Source organism: Coenobita brevimanus, chromosome 46 (assembly GCF_032717465.1).
Source record: "Coenobita brevimanus isolate Jiangsu-jjx chromosome 46, ASM3271746v2, whole genome shotgun sequence".
Classification (NCBI taxonomy): Eukaryota; Metazoa; Arthropoda; class Malacostraca; order Decapoda; family Coenobitidae; genus Coenobita; species Coenobita brevimanus.
The window spans coordinates 54,541,066-54,557,343 of NC_136999.1; the positions used below are offsets into that span (position 1 = coordinate 54,541,066).

The window sequence follows — 16,278 nt, forward strand, 5'->3', positions numbered from 1 at the left end:
TCTCCCTTCTCCACTAGTAATCTACCATTTTTATCTTTCACTCCCCTGCTAACAGTACTGTAACTGCTTATAAAAGGATGATTGGTATTCCTAGGCTAACTGCAGCCACAGATGTGAAACTCACATTTCCTCATAAGGTCATTAAAGAATTGCAAAACTGGCACAATACTGTACTTTATCTGGTAAATGCCTGAAACATGGACTTATTTTGTTAACTGTATGAAATACTGCACTTTCATGTCCTATGCACAGAACAAATCCAGGATATTTATCAGTTCGAACTTTGCTACAGAGGCACCTGGGTACTTGTTCAAGCTAACATACAAGTACTGTACACGTAACAAAGTGAATTTCTTGCACTCTTAAGGCTGAAAAATACCTAAACTTTTCTCTGCTGTGGATGCATTTGAGTAAAGAGTTTAATGCAGGCTAATGTGTAACTCTATGATTCAGCAAGAGACATCCTACCAATCACAGGGTTAAATAAAGGTTTCTTCTAATGTATTCTCTTCATTTCTGCTCTGTTCATTTTGTTTTAATGCTGCAACACCTGACAGGCTGGCTTGTGATTGGTTAACTCTTGAATCAGATATATTTATATTTTATTGCTGCAGCTGCTACCATTTTATTTAACACAGATAAGTTGCTGGTAGTGAAAGGCTTCGTGAAGGCTATGCTAACCTCTCGCAGTCAAATTGTCTACCCTAAGGTGAACAACGGTCTTCAAGCAGAAAGAATAAGTCATCTGATTTTAGGGGTTAATAATCTCTAGGAGCTGTTTTTGCCACCCCATGACTGGCTGAACATAAGGATTTTAAACCACAAATATAAGGCCAGATGTCGAGGACACCACCATAACTTCTAGAGCTGCTGTGTAGTCATACAGTAACAGGGTTAGAATGATGATAGTTGCTTGTAAGAGATATGATCATTAAAATTCCTTTGCAACAGTTAGGCACCGTGCCATACTTCAGTAGGTGTTGCCCTGAATATTAATGAAACAATAAATAAATAATACAGGATTCTGCACCATCCTTCCTAACATTATTTAAATACATTTGCCATTATCCTGATGAAAGGTACTGGTATTTATGCTGAAAATATTAATACTACATCAACTCTCACTACTGTATTTATGGAACTAAGCTATCCTATGAACTTGGTCTGTACAGTGATATCAACTGACAGGATTATCAGCCAGCACTTCAAAGACCTCTTGTACCTGCACAGAAAGTATGCTATTCGCAATCACTTTCAATGACACTGCTAGAAACACAATTTTACCCTACAGTGGAGGGGATGAATAGCTCAGGTACTGAAATCTATAGGCTAATTGCCTTATATTCAAATTATGTATTTTAATAACTGGTACTTAGCCTACTCTAATTAGGTATTCCCTACATAAACACAGGCTACTAGGTCCCCTCTGTGGTCATTTTTCAAGTAAACTTCAGAGGCAGCCATGAACTATCACTGCCACACTGCCACTTCTGCTGTGTAAAGACCTGATGTGTCCTTACAGTACTATTAACACCATTGGTTAAATACAGCACACAAATATGCATCAGTGAATGAAAGGCATGACCTACAATGACATCCTAGGCCTATCCAACTTTCATGTCAAAACTGATGACTGGAGGGTTGTTCAAATTAAATACAACTTCCACTCACTTTATTTAAACACTGAAATACTACGATCCTAAATTATCTGCCAACACATCGTGAAATCACTACCTAGGCCTAAATTATCTGGTACCTGTGTTGCAGACAGGCAGTTCCGGAGTGTACAGGTGAACACCACGGCACTATTGCAACCACGGAGCCATGGATTTAGTAATACCGGGTGATGCCGCTATTTGAAGCTTTGCAAGATCCAAAAAATGAGTGGAAAAAAACAAGCAAAATATCAAAAGTGGCCCCACCTCCCCCGAGTTATCAAGAGGTGTGACTTCCGGCGCTGCCCAGCCCTCTCACCTGAAGCTTCCCTACTGGTGCCGCCGCCTCGCATATGACAGCTCCTCCTCCAAATCCCCACTCATCCAACACAGTGCCTCAGCCTCGGCGAGTTATTTCACATGCGCCTCTCAGCTGCCATGTTGTGTGTACCCGGATGTCCATAACAATGTTCCAATACCATAAGCTTTTCATAATGTTTTTCTTTAACATTAAAAAATTATATTAAACTCAACTATATTTTAGCCTTTCTTATACCAAACTGATCAAATTCAAAATATATACACTGTTGTTCGAGTGTTATTATTTTCAACACTCTTTTTGAAACATTATACAGATCCTATTTCCGAGTTCGCGGCCTGCAAGATGTCCCGTCATTGAGACACGGGACGAACACTGTGATATTTTCCCACAAATCTTCGCTCACTTCTCACGCCTCTATTTCTAAGTTTTTCGATGATATGATACTTGTAATACCATTAGCAGGCTACTGAGGTTAAATTTAGCAGACTTTGTTGCTGTATACAAGTTTCTTACTCCTCTTTTAATTAATATTTTCTCGAACTGAAAGAGTTTGTCCACTGGCTGGCTTGGGTCGGGGGCGGGATGCCAAGAGTTCACTTAACATTCTTATCATCACCCCCGCTGCTGTGTTACTGGACACTCACTTCCGTGTCAAACGTAGTTTTACAATCAAAGGCGCAGCTTGGTTATCTATGAGCCCTAAATCTCCAGTGTACAGTTAATTCAATAATCTTGAGAATGAGGCAACGTTCTTTGCTGACGTCAATTCCCCTTATAGAGATCATCATAGTATGTTGAATATAAGGCCTGGTGATGTATTTACTTCATATATTGCAAGTCATAAAACGTGTGTCGGCCGGTTCTGACACACTAATGCAAATTAGCAACATGTTATACACAGCTGACACTGAGTCGTGTCCGATTACCCAAACCGGTGATAGATATCAAGCTTAAAATACACACCCGCCTACATATTTCATTCCAGCAGTAACTTACAGTATATATCGACGTTAAATATATCAGAGTTTGCAACCAAAATCCTATAAAAGCGCCAAAATGGGAATTAAAACAGCGGCATGAACTCAGCTGGGGAGACAATCACCGACAATGGAAAGTTGGAGTTGCCCTGACATTAGGTGAAGAGTCAAGACCTCAGAGGTCTGTGAACTAGCCGGAGGTTTGCAGTGTACCTGTGATTAACTCAGGTGAGTTGGTCATGTTAGTTGGTGTCACCGAATAGGTGCATATATCGAAACTGGTGATAGTAGGCCTAACCATGTCTGGGCCGCGTAATTTATTCAGTATACCAACCTGCAACCCGGCACTAGAGCAGCAGGCATAAGGGATGCCAACGCTCGCGTACGGATGACCTCGGGCTCATCTTCTCTCCTCTCTAGTGTGTGTGTGTGTGTGTGTGTTTATCCTGTATCCAAGTCGTAAGGCTGGTGAGTCTAAATACCAACTGATGCTACTTTATTAAACCTTCACCAAATATCACAAAGACGAAAAGGACAATGGTATTATCGCCACAAGTTATTCATGGGTTATAATTATCACACCGTGCAGACCACAATGGTGTAATTATAAAACCATTCGTACTCTTACTGAAATTAGAATTCTGTGAGATGCTGCACTAGTAACAACTGATGACGTCATACGAATTAGTGCGTAATGGTGAAAAATGGTCGTGTCTGAATAATATGGCTTAATAGAGGGCTTTTTTTTTTTTTTTTTACTTTACCGAAAGCGTGACGATTGGTGCTTCTTTTGTTCCATAAGAATATGTAATGGTGGTACTTGATCCCTAAGCCAAAACAAAGGATTTTTTTTTTTCCTTGCCATTTTCCACTGCTTAACAATTACAATAGGTTGCTTGCATCACACTACGCTCTTATATATTATTAATGCAAACGATGTTGATAATAGACAGATATATATAACGTACAAGACGATCAGAAGGTGTATTAAGCAAAATAAAATATATCTAAGGAAAGGCCTGCGTTCCAATAGTATAGAGAGCTTTGTATCACCTTTCTCGGCGATTTATTTTGCATATTCTAGTTTAACGTCTTATTGATACAAACTGATGTCGACATTAAAACGATATAAATAACAAAAGAGACTATTAAGATGTCATATGCAAAATAAATCGTTAATGAAGAGGTGCTACAAAGCCTCCTGTACTCTTTAGAATACTGCCCAAAGAACTACGAAAATCAGCAACACAATGAGATACGACAGAAAACGGCAGACACCAGTGGAGTGCGGAAGGAGGTTTCGCGATTTTTTAAGATTAGTTCATTGTTATGGCTGCGATTTTTTGCTGTAGGAAGACCAAGAGACATGGGAGACTCTGCGCTCTACTCTCCTTGTCCTTCCTAAAAAAAATATATATCATAGTTACGACAGAGAAAATATTTTAAGTGTAAATCTTTCGACAGGTGTTGCGTGCCTGTCACATGGCAAGAAAGAGTTGTACACCAGCGGATTCTCAAACAAATTTACGATCACTTTCCTGTTGTAACTTTGATTTGTTTTAGCAGAAAAGACAGAGCAGAAACTACCCTTTTTTTTTTTTTTTTTTTTGGTCTTCCTGCAGAGAGGGAGATGACCGTAGGGCTATGAAGCTGGACCAAGTGTTTGGGTGTCAGTGGCATGGCATGAACGCCACACAGGGGCGGATCTAGCACTTCATTAAAGGCGGGCAAGAAATTGTTTCCTGTTGGTGAGTCATGCCACCCATGTATTATTATGACTGATGTTAATGATTATATATATATATATATATATATATATATATATATATATATATATATATATATATATATCTCTCTCTCAAAGGAAACACGAAATTTTTCCAGCGTTTTCATGCAAGTTATTCGCATTTTCAGGCATAGACTTATTAATTTCTCGTATCCCTTTTTGTTGTTGATATCAGCATGTCTGTCACATGTCTATATCTATCTATCTATCTATCTATATATATATATATATACTTTGACGGTCATGAAGTACACAGCTTCAGTAGGATCAAATAAATTGTTTCGGGTTATAGTCCCCCCCCCCAAAAAAAAAAAAGGGGGAGAGGAAGGGTTCATATTTAGTGGATCCCCATCTGGCCCCAGTGTATAGCCATCAGTCAGGCAGAACGGTGTAGCTGCTGGTTAATAAATGTGACAGTGGGTGCTTGTGCCTGGCCACTCCCCCACACAAGTGTCCCGCCTCACCATCTCACTCCACACCACATGGTCTTTTCTATACACTTTTCGCCTTAATGTGGCTCTGATTTTCGTCCTTCTGCAGCTTATTTCACGTAGCTCAGTGGCAGGAAAAAGGAAGTGCAACGGCTGTACATCATTTCCATCCTACTGTAGTGATGCTGTCTTGTTATAACCCAAAACTGAAGATACAGAGACGGCAATTTTAGATTCGGTCCCGCGTCATCAAAGCAAGTAAACAGGAATAAAGGACGAGATTCTCAAATACAATCGGTTCCCTGTGAGATATAATTAAGGCTATTGGAAAGGACACGATACAAGGACACTTTTCACTCTAACCTGGTCTAAAAATGCCATCGCTCCACTTTGAATGTTCATGTGTAGTGACAGATTAACAGAATACGATGTTAGTCACGAAGAAATGCAGCGGAAATGATGTAGAGCTCCGTAGTACTGCCCTTTTCTGCCTCTGAGCTAAGAGAGAGAGAAAAAAAAAAGAATATGCAGAAGGACGAAAATCTGGGCCGAGTTTGAGTAAAAGCAGTATACAGGGGTGTACCCAGAGGGGATTTCCTGGTTGCCCGGAAACCCCCCTCAGTCTGATTCCTCCAATTACTGCAAGATGTGGTCTGACCAGGCCTATTCCGACACTCAGACTTCACCCCATGTCATGATAACTTTCATACACCTGAATCATCTGAATTCAGTTCAACACTGCCATACAGTGTCAAATATTGATGATGTCTGTTTAATATTATGATATGATGTGCGTTGTTATGATGAGCGTTTAACAAAGTTGCAAGAACGTTAAAGCAAAGTAGTTAATACACTGACTGAATTATTTTAGTGCAGTGATCTGTTCATCAATTATTGGTTAATAAAAAAATAAAAAAATCCTGAGGAGCCTACAGTACCCCTCCCCCGGGACCCCACAGCTGTATGGGTTTGCTTTGCTCACAAGGGCTTGTTAGTAATTTGGAAACCTCCCTTACTCAGTTTCTGGGTACGCCCCTGGTATAATACGAAATAACGGAAGGAAGCAACCCGATTTATTTAAGCACTTTAGCCCGAGAACATTTTAAAAACTATTATGATTTTTTCTTTTGTTTACGATAGATTTTTACTGCCGTCATTAATCCTTTCAGTACCAGCTGACTCTTTTAAGATGAATACTGAATAATAGTTTGAAAATAGCAAGGATAGCCTTTTCTCTCTCTCTCTCTAAACTTACCGTATGAAAATGGCTGAGGCAAAGGGATGACGAGTTCCCGCGAGAAGACACCATCATAAATAAATGAATAAGTAAATAAAAAGAAAAGCACCTCAACTTTTATTTAACATCTTTCGTCCGAGGATACATTATATTATTATCAAAGGTCAATTTGTTTCAACTTAGGAAACTAATAATGAAGAGATTGATGGAAGGATATATGTAGCGAGAGAGAGAGAGAGAGAGAGAGAGAGAGAGAGAGAGAGAGAGAGAGAGAGAGAGAGAGAGAGAGAGAGAGAGAGACTAAGAAGAAAAGGACAAAATAAACGAAAAAGCAAAAATTGAACTGAACAAAAACGCCTGAGGATAGTAAAGAATAAAATCTCACGATGTCCTGGTGACGAGAGGGTTAAGGGTCCTAGATTCTCGTCAGGAAGCTCCGTAACACCACTTCCTAAGGCGATTTGTTTTGCTTACTACACGTTCCCATCCTCTTCGTGTCATTCATTCTTTAACATCTTCCTAAAGCGATTAATTTTGCTTGTCACTCCATACCATCCTTTTCTGTGCCATTTAAATCATTCAAATACCACCGTACTCAGCATAAATAACATACAACTTCATATTAATGTAATCCTTAAGGACCTCATCCAGTTGTAACGCCTTACCATTATAAACCACCAGGCATCCATTTGGTGATATGGTTACCACCCAGCGTAGTACAGTAAATGGTTGCCTGGGCTACAAGAAACCACTGGGATTATCACCAACTGTTGAGTCCCTTGAATGTAACGCTATATCAAGGTGAGTGGATGGTGGGCGCCCCCGTAAGGCCGCGGAATTTCCGAATCATGGCCTATTTGGATACTTTGTACTTTTGGGAAGATGCAGATTAGTCTGGTTTGGGTAAAGTTAGGAGTTTGGGACGGTTACGTTGAGTTAATGGGCGATTGTCAGGGATAGCTTAGATTTGAATAGTCTTGTAGTCAGGTTAGTCTTGGTTAGGGTAGATTCAGTCAGTCGGTTCAAATTAAAGTCTGTTAGTCTGTTAGGGCTGGGTCAAATTAGATTTAAAAAGTGTGTTTGAATTAGCTCTTAACATCAAATTCAACTTAGATAATTTCCGGTCTATTCAAAACACTTTCGGTCCTCTTATCAGCGTAGGTTCTAGTTGATCCTTTCAGGCAATTTGAAGTCCATTAAGGCAACTTCAGGTCCGTCCACATCTATTTGCCAACTTACACCCATTGTAGTATTTCTGGTTTATTTCAGCAATCTTTCAGGCATCTCCCAGTCAGAGTACAGTAGGTAATCACATGTTCCTTGAGGCCCGTCACATCCGTTCACGTAACTACAAATTCGAATCACGTCAGTTAAGTCGTGTGCTAAACCCAGTCCTACAGAAAAGTGCTTTATCGAGAGGAATCTTTTGAGAAAAATGTCTTCATGTAATGCAGTGTCCATCAAAGTAATCAATTACTCTAAATGACACGAGCATCATTAATGGGTAGGCTAATCAAGCACTAACGCTATGTACTGCACACACTCGTAATATAAACTGGTTCCTTGGTTTCCGAGTTGAATTATCTAAGATCAGTTTTACTTCGCGTGAAAACATGTCGAAATGCCTCAAAGCTTTTTATTATTTACACGTGCAATAAATTTATTTACACGCGTATTGCATAAATTGGCTTTAGCAAATTACAGCAATATGTAGCGACTACCATTTGCGAATCTTGTGGCAGATGTTATTTTACAGCGTTGCCACAGTTTATTATTATTACCCAGGAGGGAAGCGTATCAATAATGTCTTTGAGCTTCAAGACCAGATCATAGGCGTGACGGCTCCTCCAGAACCCTATGGAAGTTAACCGAGAAATTAAATAACCATTTTTTCACCAAGACCAAAAAAAAAAAAAAAAAAAGTACAAACACACACAGGCCATGTAAAAATTTTCGATGCATTTAGACAACACAAGTACGAGAGCAGTTTTCCCTCTTCCTACCCCCATTCTCGGCAGGAAAGCCAGACTGTTGGACAATGATATAGCCCCTCCATCCTAATCTGGTGGACAACTCCCTCATTTTAAGCTCATTTCATGTAGCTCAGTGGCAAATTAAGACAATATTACTGCTTGCGTCATTTCCAGAAGAGGTTATCGTTGCTACACTCATTTTACTCTAACTTGCCCTAAAATTGCCATCTCCTCACTTTAAATGCTGAGTTGCAACAGTGGATTCACACTAAATTATGATGTTAGTCACGAAGAATTGCTTTGGAAAGGATGGAGACGCAGTATTGTCTATTTCCCATTGACATCCGTGAATAAGCTTCGATAGAACGAAAATCTGGACAAAGTTAAGGTAAAACATGGTACAGAATCCTTGTGTTAATCTTCTGTTGTAACCCAGATGGAGGGATGGCAATTTTAGGGCGAGTTAAAATGGATAGAATAAAATAACCGCCAGTCTCCCCCCCACACACACACACAAATAAGCCCTGGGTTCGTATTCACAGTGGCTTAGTTGTCGTAATACCTCTTCCTTAGCGATTTATTCTGTATATTACGCCTCAGTATATAAAAACTGTTTGGTTATTAAGGCGATATAATTACCTTGCAAGAGACGTCGAGTTGTAATATCCGAATGAATCGCCGAGAAAAAGTTGCTACGAAGCACGTCATCCCCCCAATCCCCCCCCCTCCACCTCCACCTCCGTCAGTGGAGGCATCTCACTCATGGTACCCCCCCCCTCCCCCCCGCAACAACTCTGGCTGTGTGTTCCGTATGTGCATAGATCTAGACTTGGATGGATCTTTCATTTGACTTTGATGTAACTCATAGCGAGGGACGAATTGTGTGGATTCTTTCAACACACACACAGTGAGAGGGGGAGGGAAAATGGTGGTGATTTTCACACCCACCTGCTACGTTTAATCCTGATAATGTTGTCACACACGACAGGTGCTCACCTCACTCGGTTAACATTCTGGGCCGGGACATCGTGAACCACGTGCTGGGACACCGCCCCCGCCACGCCTGCCAACAACGCATGTAATGTCCACACAGCAGAATCAGAAACACACGAAACCGCAGATATACGATGGAGTCTTCGTTATCCTTCTTGTGTCGTAAAGAAAAAAAAAAAAAATGAAGTTTAGTCCAAACTTTGGTGATATAGTTTTCCAACATCAGGAAAGTTCTCATTTACCACAGAGCTATAGCATTACGGTGAACAGGCTACAGTAAGTCGCTCTACGAATGTTGTCTACAAATACAGTCGTTGGCTGAATCCACGACATGTTTATGGTGGGAACTATATTTCAAACGTAATACTCAGTGATTTACCACACCTAAGAGTATCTGAATAATCATATATTAAACTGACGACAAAATGTCAACCATGAAAGTGGGAAAGCGTTGTAAATTTAGTTTAGTACTAAATGCGATTGTCCAACTGTTGTATTTATCACCCTTTTGATAAACCAAACAAAATGGTGGAAAATCGCTCGATTCTGCAATTTGAGGACCTACTCAGTTTAGTTCTTTATCATTGCACTGCAGATATAAGCTGGACAATTGCAAAGGGTGGACATGAACTCCTCAACACACAGAACTGACGTAACACACTGGCTTCCTGTTCCACATTTTGTTTGTCTGAGTATGCGTGTACTGTAGTGGTCTGCATGCACACAACCTGACGGTCGGGCGTCTCTGCTACTACTGCACATTCATCCCATGTTTTACGGACCCTGGATGGATATGTGGGAATGTGATGGAATGGCTGTGTCTGAGTCAGTCTGTATGTCATCATGGGAACCTCTACACTGTGAGAACACGCGAAAACACATGGACATACCTGTACTACCGTACCCTCTTGAATATCCGCCCCTGGGTGAGAGTAAATCCGTCACGATTGGTAATCAAACGCGCTTTTTGGTTTGGCTGAAATAGAATCTGTTAATTAATGAACAAAAAATGCTGTCATTAGCTTTTAAAGTACGCGACAAAGGAAGGACACATGGACATTGACATCACAATAGACGTACAGTCAGAGCAAATAGTTGGTTTACTATTCCACCACTCCTACTCCTCACTTGGGTACAGCTGTCATATTGCTCCCTGACGCACCATACGGTACCAGAGAGAATAATCTAACGGCCAAGAAACACACCACGCCTCTCTCAGCTTAGAAATATGTGCCAGCAGTGAAGAGTGAAGTGAAATGCTAAAACTTTTGACCCTGACTACATATGACAGTGATACAGCACAAACGTTTTGTTGCGTCCCTAAACTACCGCTTCCGGCCGTCTATCAAATGACAAGGAATATGCTCGTAAAACATCCGGTGAAGATAGCATGCTATATTGGTGGTATGGTGATCCAGGATTCAGAGATCAAAATCCATCAGGGACAGCAACAAGTACAAAAGAGCGACGCAGATACGACACCATCAAGGTCGTGATCTAGAATGTCGCTAAAATCTACGGGACTGAAACACTTCGCGTCTGAAAAACGTTAGTGAGCAACGAACGGACAGAGCAGTTCCAGTAGATGTTCCCGCACCTAAAAACACTGGCAATAGGTCGGGCGATTGAACCCACGCTGGACAGTTAAAACTTTCCCTTAAGTCTTCGTCGGCCACGGTTCTCTCAGCTCAGTAAAATCAAAAGGCCTGGCAGTATAAAATATCTAGGAAATCATTTGTACGGCAAACGGTAACAATAAATGGATAAATTAAGACAAAGCATACGTTCAGTAATGGCGCATACCTTATTTGTGCAGAACAGTGGTGTGGCATTATTCAACCTTGACATGTTGCTTATTCTATTGTTCACATCCCCCTCCCCCGCGGCACCAGACCATCCTAGTACGCACCCCTATTTGAACACCTGCTTTAGGTTCACTGACGATCATTTCCTTTTCGCCATATTTATTTTCGCAGGAAGGAAAAGTGACAATGGAAAATTCTGCATTGAGTTTTCCTTATCCTTCTTGGGAAAAATACACTGGTTACGACAGGCGTTTAATATAATTTGTAGCTGAATCTGGACACGACCCATATTGACAAACTTTCTTGAAAATGTGTATAGGGCTGATTGTTTTACTTATTTCACTCATACGGCTGAAAAAAAAAAAGGAAAAGGTAAATAAAAAATCGACCAAAGTAAGTTTTTGATTGGTTTATTATTATTATTTGAATGATTTGCTGTGAAGATTAGTTCACCCCTGTCGCCCGAGTGTTTTGTGTTAGGCTGATCACTTTCGGTCTCTGAAGCAACCCGCTCCCTCCCAGTGCTCCGATACTGAAGGGCGATTTTATAGTTTAAGGGAAGATCTCTGTGGGTGAAAGGTTAATGGAAGCTGAATAAAATCGTCTGAGGGTAGCTGCAAAATAGGCTATACACGCCATCGTACTTGTGGTTAACCCCTTCAGACCAAGAAAGTAATGTTATTCTTTTCGTTTCCTGATAAATTTACTCAGATTGGAGACTTGAACTGGGTTAAATAACAACGTTCATTAACCCCCTCACTACTAAAGGTTTTTCCTAAGATCGAGGTGGTTGCTGAATAAAACAATGTCCTCGGCCTGAATGGGTTAAAATCTATTATAATTAGCGTACTACTCATGCCCCGTGTGGATGACTTTCACTGCCAGCCTTCCTCCCCACCCACCCCGCTTGTAAAGGCAGCATCTCGGACACATCCTTAGGTCAGGCCCCGAAGATGTGCTCACCCACCTGTAATTTTCAGAGTTCAGGTAATGTATTTATAAAGTTGCCTAAGCTTAACATGTACATAAAACTGCCCCTGTGCATTATTATCATCGCTCTTACGGCTCTGAAACACTTAATAACTAAATCAGAGTGAACAGTAAGTGAAAAATACGATCAAATAAGGATCTTATATAACTTTAGTGTGAGGCTTCTTTACCGTAAACATCGGTTAGGATCCTTTATGAATACGGTCTAGCTCCTACAAGGGAGAAAAGTGGAATGTTGCCAGAAATACCGGAAATATCTGCACCTCTCATTTCACACCATTCTGCTTCACCAGCTACAAGTGGTCACAGACAATTGGAAGAACTGAAGAAAACATGTGACAGGTTAAAAGTATCCCTGTGAAGTATAGGGGTCATTAGTGTGATCGATCAACGGTATAATTAGAAACAAGATATTAAAAACCGGTAACTCAGCCGGCGCCACCACAAACCCCGTTACTGCGACCCTTGGCTGCTCACAACTTCACTTCCGCCGCTATTCCTTCTTCCTCCGTAAACGAGAAGTCGGATTCATCACACCAACTCAACCTCATCCATCTTACACAACCCGTGTCAAATGGTCTACCGATGCTTATTCACCCTCCCTTCCCCTAACCCCACTTCCAAGCCCTCGCTTCCTCGTCTCATCTTCCTTCGACCCATCTGCTACTTTTAACTTCATTTTAGCCCTAATTATCTGTCAGTTTCATTTTCCTCATATCCCTTGCAACATTCCCTCCCTCCCCCGCCTTTCTTCTCCCTCGTGCTATCCCCACCCACCTCCTCCTCCTCCCCGGGCGACCAAACTGACCGCGTGCCAGCAGCTGTGACGTTGCTGTTTCATACAAACAAACCCGGGATGATACAAAAGCTATTTATACCACTAAACTGTGACGCCTCGCACAGATCTGCCCACTCCACAATGCTCATTGCTCACGCCCTTTGACCCTCTGCTACCAGCAGCAGCAGCTGATATACTGCTCTCCGAGTAACGGTCCCATTGCTTTAACCGTAACCCCTTAAATCCGATTACGTTTTCAATTTCGTCAGGACACCGCCAGACGATTTTCATTCAAGACATATTGCCAGTAGCGATGGTCTCAATGAAAACTGTATCTAACCCCTACAGCTGGAAAAACCTTTCCTGTGCAGAATAAAATCGTCTGAAGGCACCAAAAATAAAATCGTCTGAAGGCACCAAAAATAAAATCGTCTGAAGGCACCAAGAATAAAAATGCGTCATCGGACTGCAAGGGAGGCATGCCCGTTTTGAATCGAACTGAATAATGGATTTCTTGTGTCTGGTATCACAGACATGGCATTAATTCAAAGCAGAAACGACAAACAGTGGAACAGAAATGGGAAAGGAGAAAATGGAATGACAGAAGAGGTAAAAACGCAATAAAACAGGGAAGACACTACTCGTATGTTGATATAGCCTACGAAGGTATAGAAAAAAAAAGTATAAAGCTAGAAGTCGCGTAAGAGATTAGTACGAGTTAAAAAACATGACTGTCCACAAACCCCAGCTTGAGGGTAATTTAGAACGCCTGGAGATAAAGCACGTCAGGCGTCACTGCTTAGTTGCTGACTGCTGTCTGTACTGTGGTATGCGCGTTGATTACATCTAATAATCCCACGGTGCCCCATGCAAGTCCATCAAAAATTTGGAACTTGCCGTCTAATTAACAATTTTAGTTAAATGCATACGTCTATAGCTCTGCAGAGGACTGCTGACTCATCACAAAAGTTGAAATTAACAATAACATTCAAGACCAGGTAAAAAAAAAAGTTGAGCCCATTATTAATTACAAAATGTTTGTCACTAATGTAATATATTGCAAACATCACATTTATCACCGGGTGAACAAAATTTTTTGGTCTATATAACTGTTATCTTGGTACATGTCATTATAACAAAACTTAGTAGCCCAGAACACAAATTTAATTCTATCTAAAAACAGGGCGGATCCAGGATTTTTTGTAAGGGGGGGGGAGTCCGGTCATTATAGGTTCATGATGGAAGGGTGAAGGTGGATGGGGGATGGCGAGCGAAGCTAGCCTTTGCAGCTTTAGAGGCAATTTAGAGGCCTATGGAGGGATATACTAGACAATGAAGATGATATTCAGTATATATATTAAAAATGGTGATAAATGTATGCAGGACAATGACCTTAAATCCTCAAAAAATCTCTAACAGATAATTACAGACTATCAGGGAATAACACGACAAAAATGCATCTGAGTCGTATGCATTTCCCTCGCATTTGAAAGTACTGTACAATTATCTTAGCTAGAAAGTGGAAATTAATGCCCTCAGATACGCTTTATTGCATAAACAGATACTTAGCTCATTAAGGAATAACAGAATATAAATGGTACCGAGAGTCTCAGATGCATTATCCTTGCATTTGAGAATATAATAATCTTCGCTGGAAATGTGCAAATTTATGGGCACAAGTATGTTTTAATGTATTTCGGTTCCTTTGAAATCTAGTCTATTATCAAAGAAGGGCCAAAAGGCTAGTTTTAACGAAATGATTACTTAGTGACATTGCTTATTGTATCCCAGACCTCTCGGTCTGGCAAAAAGAATAAACAGCATTTCTTCAAACATAGTTTATAATAATATTGCCTTTCATTTCTGTTAAATTCGCCTCGATTTCGCTTCCCTACCTATCGAAAATACCCAGCAAGGCCTAGGTATTCCTTAGCATCCACTGCTGCAATTTCTCAACATCGATTAATGGAGGAATAGTGGTCGTAGGGAGTAATGAACATGGTAAACCAGAGAAATAAAAAAAAATTTCCATCAGATTGTACCTCTTTTCAATGCCTTTTTTTTTTTTTTTTTTTTTCCCCTGCCGTTGTTGCCGCTGGGGTTTAACTTAAGCCTGATAAGCCCTTCATACCGTGGCGAGTAGGCTTTACAGTATTTGTCAACAATGAACGTTCGAGGTTGCGAGGATTCGATAATGAATAAAATTGTAAATATAATATCTCAAACCTCAAGTAGTCACGGTAAATGGGGTATGTATAATAATCTAATAATTTTTGTCCTGTTGAATTGTTACGTAAAACAAGATAACTACATTTACTATCCGTAATATACAGCGTGCATACTGTACGTAACACTTAGATTTGGTTTTACTCAACAGGAATACAGGTTAAAGAATTATACACAAAGCCCGAGCAGGGGGGGGGGGGAGTCCCTTCTGGAACCCCCCCCCCTAGATCCGCGCCTGAAGAAGTCACAGATTGCAAACATGAGCAAATAAAACACCAAAAAAAATCTGCAGGTAAGGTATTATTAGATATAACCAATAAAGACTTCATCAATTGCACAACCAATACATTCAATACATTTCTCACAACAGGCTGATGCACAGATGCATGATGTCATGAGTCGACATGAGATCAGGTAACCGATACAAGGTCAACTGGTGAACTCTGATTCACTCATGAGACCAGCAAAACAATGACAACTAAGCACCACGTGTTTATGACTACACTGGATTACAACAGTAGAAAAAGCTAAGAAATTATGCCCACATATTGACGACCTATGTATTCCGAACGTGTCCATGTGTGGGGATAATTCTTCTAACTGAAACATTTACCGCGTTCAAATCGACATAACGCAAACATTTCAGGGTAAAACACGTGAACTGCTACATTTAAAATTAAGCAGCAACGCCGCTTCAGCAACCAACACCAAAACTAAACATATCACCTATAAAACACGAAGCCCTTCCACCCACTCCTTCATTTTGGTACCTTGCGGGAGAGTAGAGGAAAGGGGAAGGTGAGAGGCAGGATAGAGAGGGTGTAGGAGGGGCAGGGTAAACGAGAGAGTGGAGGAAAGGGGGAAGTTAAGGAATAGATGAGGGAGGGGCAAGGAATGAGTGGAGGAAAGGGGAAGATGAACTGAGTGAGGGAAGCGTAGAGGAGGAAAGGAATCAAGGGTAGGGTAGGAAGAGGGGCAAGGGGACAGGCTGTGGTAGGAACAGGGTTGAGGAGAGGGAGGGGTAAGGGGAAGAGAAAGGGGGTATGGGAAGGGGAGAGACGGAGAAGAGGAAAAACAAGCAGTGGTAAGAGTGTGTTGTGTGGGG

General features: G+C 40.9%; 1 protein-coding gene across 1 annotated transcript in view; it reads right to left on the reverse strand.

The window, feature by feature from the left end:
- Window positions 1-12,125: 12,125 nt before the first annotated feature.
- LOC145398641 (membrane-associated tyrosine- and threonine-specific cdc2-inhibitory kinase-like) overlaps window positions 12,126-16,278 on the reverse strand; it is a 43,063-nt gene continuing 38,910 nt past the window's right edge. The window contains exon 11 of the mRNA XM_080271445.1: window positions 12,126-12,146. The gene's annotated coding sequence lies outside the window, so the exon portion shown is untranslated. The remainder of the gene's footprint in view (window positions 12,147-16,278) is intronic.